The 6942-nt window shown below is 33.7% G+C and overlaps 1 long non-coding RNA gene across 1 annotated transcript; it reads right to left on the bottom strand.

Moving 5' to 3' along the window:
• Window positions 1–1439: 1439 nt before the first annotated feature.
• LOC133201328 (uncharacterized) lies at window positions 1440–5666 on the bottom strand. Its single transcript, XR_009723075.1, has 4 exons — window positions 5610–5666; window positions 3579–3644; window positions 2089–2253; window positions 1440–1642 (listed from the first exon to the last, which is right to left on the bottom strand). It is a non-coding gene; the product is annotated as an uncharacterized LOC133201328 (long non-coding RNA).
• Window positions 5667–6942: the final 1276 nt, after the last annotated feature.

The raw sequence follows: 6942 nt of genomic DNA, 5'->3' as shown, positions 1-6942 counted from the left end.
TTCAAATAATTCTTCGTTAAATTGATCGTAGGAGCTTTTAAAAATATCATTGGGGCATAGTTATAAAAATTATTTTTAAAAACCTCTTTAAGATAAAAAAAAAATCAATTCCATACCACTGCAGCCTCCCCGAGAGCGAGAACAATAGGGACAGTAATTATCAGTAATTATAAATGGCAGCACTTGTCTAAGTTTTTCAGCAGGGACAGTAAAACGGGTCAGTAATTGTCTAAGTTTATCAGCACCGACTAAGATTGTCAGCACTTTTCTAAGTTTATCAGCACCGGCAGTAAAAAAGTCAGTAATTGTCTAAGTTTTGCAGTAAAGGCAGCACATTGTCAGTAATTATCTAAGTTTGTCAGTAAAAAATGGGAATGTCAGTACGTTTCTGACTTAGTAGTGCTTGCCAAGCTCCTTGAACATGTTCTCAAGTATAACAACTTCATGTGTAATGGAGAGCATTACCTCCAGGTTAATGGCACTGCTATGCGTACGAAAATGGCACCATCTTATGCCAATATTTTCATGGGTAGACTGGAACGCAACTTGCTACTTCAAGCACCATTTAGGCCCCTTAGGTGGTTGCGTTTCATTGACGATATAGAGATGAAGTGGGTGGAATGTCGCGAGAGCCTCGAGGCATTCATTTCGTTTGCCAACACCTTTCATCAGTCTATCACTGGGTGAAAAAAGCAGTTTCCCGTCATGGGAAACTATACGGAAACCACATGGAAACCTGAAGATTACATCATGTTTCCTAGTGGTTTCCGCAGCGGATGCCAGGTTATTCCGTCAAGTTTCCGTGGCACGGAAACTACTACGCTCCGATTCCATTAGGTATCCCGAACCACGGAAACCTCAGGAAACCTGAAGTTTCCCGAGCCTCCATGTAGTTTCCCATAATGGGAAACCTGAAGATTCCACTGGTTTCCATTATTAGGAAACTATGTGGAATCGGAGCGTAGTGGTTTCCATGGAATGGAAACTTGATGGAATCCTCAGATTTCCCATGAACGGAAACTAGAGGAAACCTCGTGATTCCCCAAGTTTCCATGACTCAGGAAACTACATGGAATCGGAGCGTAGCGGTTTCCGTGTGATGGAAACTTGGTGGAATTATCTGGTGTCTCATAAAAGGAAATTACAGGAACACTTCAAGATTCCCTTATTTATCTGAGACGGGAAGCAATGTGTAATTGCGGTGTAATAGTTTCCATACCATGGAAACTACAGGGTAGGTGGAGCATTTCAATTACGAAAAATGATTGACAAGCAACTGGAAGCTCAAGGATCCCTGTATTTTCCATGGTAAATCTTTGTTGTCTAGAATATGAAAAGAGAACAGCAGGTTTAAATCAAAATATATATCATTAATTTCCTTGGTAAACTGTGTTTTCTTTTCAAAATCTATCAAGAAAATGTATAAAAAGGAAAAAGCATTATCAAATCATATGTTTAATAATTCATTTGATGTGCAAAAACATTATTTGAAAATGATATCAAAATAAATAAAATCATATATCTTGGTAAACAATGAAGTAGTCTTTCACATCTAATTATATAAGTCCATTCATAAACTTCATTAAATACTCTATACTTCTTTCAACATCAGCTTCCTTATTTTCTTCACATCATCTGCGATCTGCAATATATTTTCATACAAAATTATTATTTGATGTAAGAATTGTATGCTTGAATATTATTTAGAAATCTGACATGATCACTCAATGTACTTTAATGTACCAATATCAGTGATTAGTTTCAGTCTTTAAATTTAATGAAATCCGAATAATGAACATTACATAGTAAGGTTTTAAGCCAGATTAATATTAAAACAGGTATGATTGAGAATATGACCATCTCATGCATGTAGAACACTGCTTTTAGTTGAGTGGAGAGAAATGTGCTCTGGACAAGGATATTACAAATCTTTTTTTCTTATTAATTAACATTAGACCTAGAAAATTGGTTAAAGATCACTACACACCCTTCATCCCATGGCACACAATCCAGATCATACCAAGGGAGAAAAATTATGCTCTGGACAAGGACTTTAGATAAAGATATACAGTGTATTTTGATACTGACCTTTGACCTAGATAATTGGTCCAAGGTCACTTTTTACCCTCCATCCACAGGCACTCTATGAGTTAAATTTGAGTGAGATTGGGCTATGAGGAGAGAAAATATACTCAGGACAAGTGATATCAGATGAACAGACAGATCATCTCATGGCATCCACAGAACAGGACCCTAAAAAATCAATGCATATATATGTAAAGTTATATCCATATAAGTCAATATGAATTCATCATATGTTGCATTGCATACACATGCTTTAATCATGTTTAATACCTTATGAATAATTTCAAATTGCATGTACACTCAGTTTGCATAAAAATAATCTAAATTTCATCAAAGACGACCAACATAACAGCCATTCAAGATTTAGTTAATCAACATTCAGTACAAGTTCTATATGCTATATCATATGTACAGACACATACTAGTATTATTTACCTGCATTCTAAATCTTGTTTTATGTCACTGAAAATTAAGGCGATAGCCATTAACCAATTTTAGCCCCAGTTTACATACATGCATGTTGTAATGTTTGTTCAAGACTTCCCATTTATAAATATTACCTTATAGTATATTTAGTTAACATATACCTACATTTAAAGCTTCAATGTGTTTCCCTGAATATTTTAGAAATTACAGTCATTAAAATACTGACCAGCCAGAAATCAGTAAATGCATGTGCATGTCCTTATTTTTCATTCTTGTATTGTTTCATTTAACATGTTTCAATGTTAAAAAGTTTTAGTAAGTTATACAGTTATAATATTTACTACTTTATCATAGCCATACAGTTGAACTTTGGCATCTCGAACACAGACATCTCGAATACCATAGATACATGTATGTTGAAGTAATTTGAAAGTATTCTTTAAGCATTTTAATTACTCCTGATATCTTGAATCCTCAAATATCTCAAAATATTTTCAATGATTGAATTGAACTTTGAACCATGGCAAAAGGACTCTTAAACAAATATTCATTATTCTTAAGATGAAGTCTACAGGTTACAAAATTATAAGTTGCTCAACAATGATCATATCAACAATATTTAAGAGAGTTAATCATTTCCCCTTGGGGTGAACGGGGGGGGGGGGGGGGGGGGAGGGGGGCTTCCTCTGTACAATTTAGAATATCCTTACTTTGTGTCAACCTTGGTTAAAATTAGTGGTTCTTGGGAAGAAGTTACAGATGTGAAAAGCTCACAGATGGATAGACAGTTTGATGGACAAAACACAAAACAAAAGGTGATTAGAAAAGTTCACATGAGTTTTTAGCTCGAGTGAACTAAATTCCTCACTGCATGGTGTATATTATGCGAGATATTATCCAGACAGAAAATTTTATAGAGGAGTGAAAAAGAAGACTCCAAGCCATAATTTTACATAACCTCTTGTAGTTTGCAATTGGTATTTCAACATTCCAATTAAACTCAAGTTCTTTTCTTTTCATGCAATTGTTATACATGCCTATTTATGATTGAATTAATTACTACTTACCACAAGATCACATCTTGATTCATCATACATCTTACTGGTTCTCCTTTAATGTCAGTTTTCTTCTCTCTGAAAGAATTTATTATGTACAGTTACTACTGCATTCTGATTTCACCTATGAGACCAACAATAAACAAGTGTCCCAGGGGCCACATTGCTCACCTAAGCACTTTGGGTAGGAAAAAATATAAATCAGTTCAGTATTGAAATGTTTAAATATAAAAGTGGTTTGGAGAGGGGGGGGGGGGGGATTGTACACTTTCTAAGGATGCTTTTGAATTAATATGACACATATTAGCTTTTTATTCCTTTGTATAACTATGATCCCCTGTTATGGCCCCTCTATTCTCCTGGGGGGGGGGGGGGGTCATGATTTAAATAATATCTACATTACTTCATCAGCCGTGTATATAAATATGACCAATCATGGCTTCGTTGTTCTTGAAAAGAAGAATTTCTAAGATTTTTCCTATGTACTTTGATCGTTCATTGTGGCCCCATCCTACCCAGGAGGTCATGATTTGAACAAACTTGAATTTATACTAGTTGAGGATGTTTCAATATAAGTGTCATCTTTCCTGATACAGTGGTTCTAGTGAAGAAGATTTAAAAGATTTTTTCCTATGTATTCCTATGTAAAATTGATCATCCATTATGGCCCCGTCCTACACTGGGGGTCATGATTTAAACAAATTTGAATTTACACTACCTGAGGATGCTTCCAAATAAGTGGAATCTTTCATTGCCATGTGGTTCCAGAAAAGAAGATTTTTAAATGATGCCATAAATTTTTCATTTATTTGTAATTATTTCCCTTTAGAAGGAGATATGGCCCTTTATTTGAACAAACTTGAATCCCCTTTATCCAAGGATATTTTATAGCAAGTTTGGTTGAAATTGGCCCAGTGGTTCTTGAGAAGATTGAAATGTGAAAAAATTACGAAAACAACGGCGACAGACAAATTTCGATCAGAAAAGTTCACTTGAGCCTTTGGCTCAGTATGCTAAAAATGATTTGTTTGATGTACTCCGAATAACCCATCAAAATCACCCCTACCCAATCATTTTTTTAAGTATTGAAATTTTATTTCAATTTTTTTTTTCTTTGGTTTCATTGAAATAAATTTTGTTTCATTATAAAGTTGAGGTTTATAATTTCTCCAAGACACTTGTTTTATGGAGAAATAAATATTAAATCTGTCTAGCTGTCCAGTGTACATAATGAAACATCAAAATTTCTAATTCTGTGTTTTTGTATGACAAAAATCAATTTGTTAGATACTGCCAAAATCATCTACCTACTTACCTACTCATTTTGCAAAATGTGGGTCGGAGTACATCAAACAAAAGTATTTTTAATAATGGCCTAGACTTCAACAACTACCAGGGAGGAAAAAAAATAAAAAAACAAAAATTTCAAACAAATGCGGATTCACTTATTTTTATCATTATGCTTCTACGATGTTGCGACCGCCATCAATAATTGATGATTGTAATTTAGATGATTCATTTGCATTACTTGAAATACTATAAAAAATTATCAATATTTGTACATCATATAGACTATTATTTTTAACATTTTCAGTAAATCTTTCAGCAGGTCACGCATGAAAAATTTTGTCTTTTGAACAGTAAACTGTTTCAATTTACAATCTATCACTTGTTTGTTAAACAGTTGTTATATTATTATAGACAGTGCACTTTAAAACCAATACATTTTCCCTATACAAATCATCACTATGCATATCACTAAGGGTTGTGCTATGGCTTTTTAAGATGTATATGTACTCTAGTTACAGACAATCTATTTAAATTGTTCTTATGATTCTTCACAATTTGTAATTATATCTGCCACATAAAGGCGTTTTATCTGTGTCGGATTACAATAGTCAGAACTCTCTCTTTCAGCTGTCTTTTAAATTTCCATTGATGATGTCCTTCGTGAATAATCTGATAATTTGAGATTGTGGACACCTTTTGTTTAAATATTAATGACTTAATCGTAATTTAGTAGCAGAAATAATTCATTTATACCTTGTCGTTACATCATAAAAAGTTCCAAAAGTCTAACAAGTTCATGAAGTTGACGATCTGAGAACACATGTATTCAAACCGGATATATGTTTTGTCCGTATTAACAAGGAAACCATATTCGGTACAAACATTATTATCCGATTTAACAACGAAAAAAAAATCATACATTTTTCATTTATATACATAGAGAGAGAACTATTATAGTAAGCATTCATTTTCACTAAAAAAAATTAATCTAAAATGCAAAACGTACAGCATGGAAAAAGACAAATGTGGTGCCATAGGGTCTAGCTATACAAAGTCTACTATCTATGCATCTTTGATCGTAAAACACTAAATACTGTATAATTCAAGTTTCTCTTTTCGTTTTTGCAATGTGTAAACTAAAATATTTAAAACTTAGATATCAAACATTTCAAAATGGCGTCAAAACGAATGTGGTCTTCGATGGGAAAGATTTGTTCTGCCCATTAGTACTATTATTTACCGTAAAAAAAAGTATATAAAAATATACGTACACTAATCCTTGGTTGTTGATCATTGCATTTTTCACAGTTTTAAAGACACTGGGTGGCGAAAACATCATTAACTTTTCACATTTGCACCTTACATCCGAGTTCTTCTCCGTCTTGCTCAACTCCAAAAATGGCGCCTCGTGAAAATTGACCAATGAATAAAGCCTCTGCAGAGCGATGCATTATGGGAAACAGAACCTATTTACTTTAATAAGTTTTTATATATAATATAATTTCCCTGTGACGGTGATTATGAGTTCTTTTCCTTAAGTTCTTCTCTGTTCATAGAAAGGGGGGTGCTCCTCAATAAATTTGCTGATAATTAGTATACTATAGAAAACGAAGCGTTTATCTGAGGGTGACCAGAGAAAGTTTATGTGTCTGGTGTGACCCCTCAAATTGTATGACTTGGGGGTGGGGTGTGGGCTTGGAATGTAGTGCCCATCCAAACAGAAAATGTCCGCTTGCCCTCTCCCCTCCAACACTACTTTTTCATTAAATTATTCATTATTCTGATTAATGTATAATGTCACAACGGAAGATGTTAAACCTTTATGCAAATAAACTACATGACATGTACACTGTATACAGAACAGTATTTTATTTTTAGTGATGATGGAAAAGTTCGGCGTCAAAAATTGCTGTTTAGTAAAAGGAATTAGGGTATGTTAGACTAGTATACACTTAAGAAAATCAAGACAAAATAATTTAATTACCAGCAAGGACGGTTCAAGAATAATAAAAATTTGATTTTTTTTCTCTTGTTCGGCTTTAGATACTTTATTGAACCCCTTCCTTTTTTTTGGTTTCGATTTTGA

This window comes from Saccostrea echinata, unplaced genomic scaffold (assembly GCF_033153115.1).
Source record: "Saccostrea echinata isolate AGI-Se365-2 ecotype Australia unplaced genomic scaffold, CSIRO_AGI_Sech_v1 ptg000043l, whole genome shotgun sequence".
Taxonomy (NCBI): Eukaryota; Metazoa; Mollusca; class Bivalvia; order Ostreida; family Ostreidae; genus Saccostrea; species Saccostrea echinata.
The sequence above is the reverse complement of the archived record's forward strand: the minus strand, read 5'-3'. Positions and strand labels throughout refer to the sequence as shown.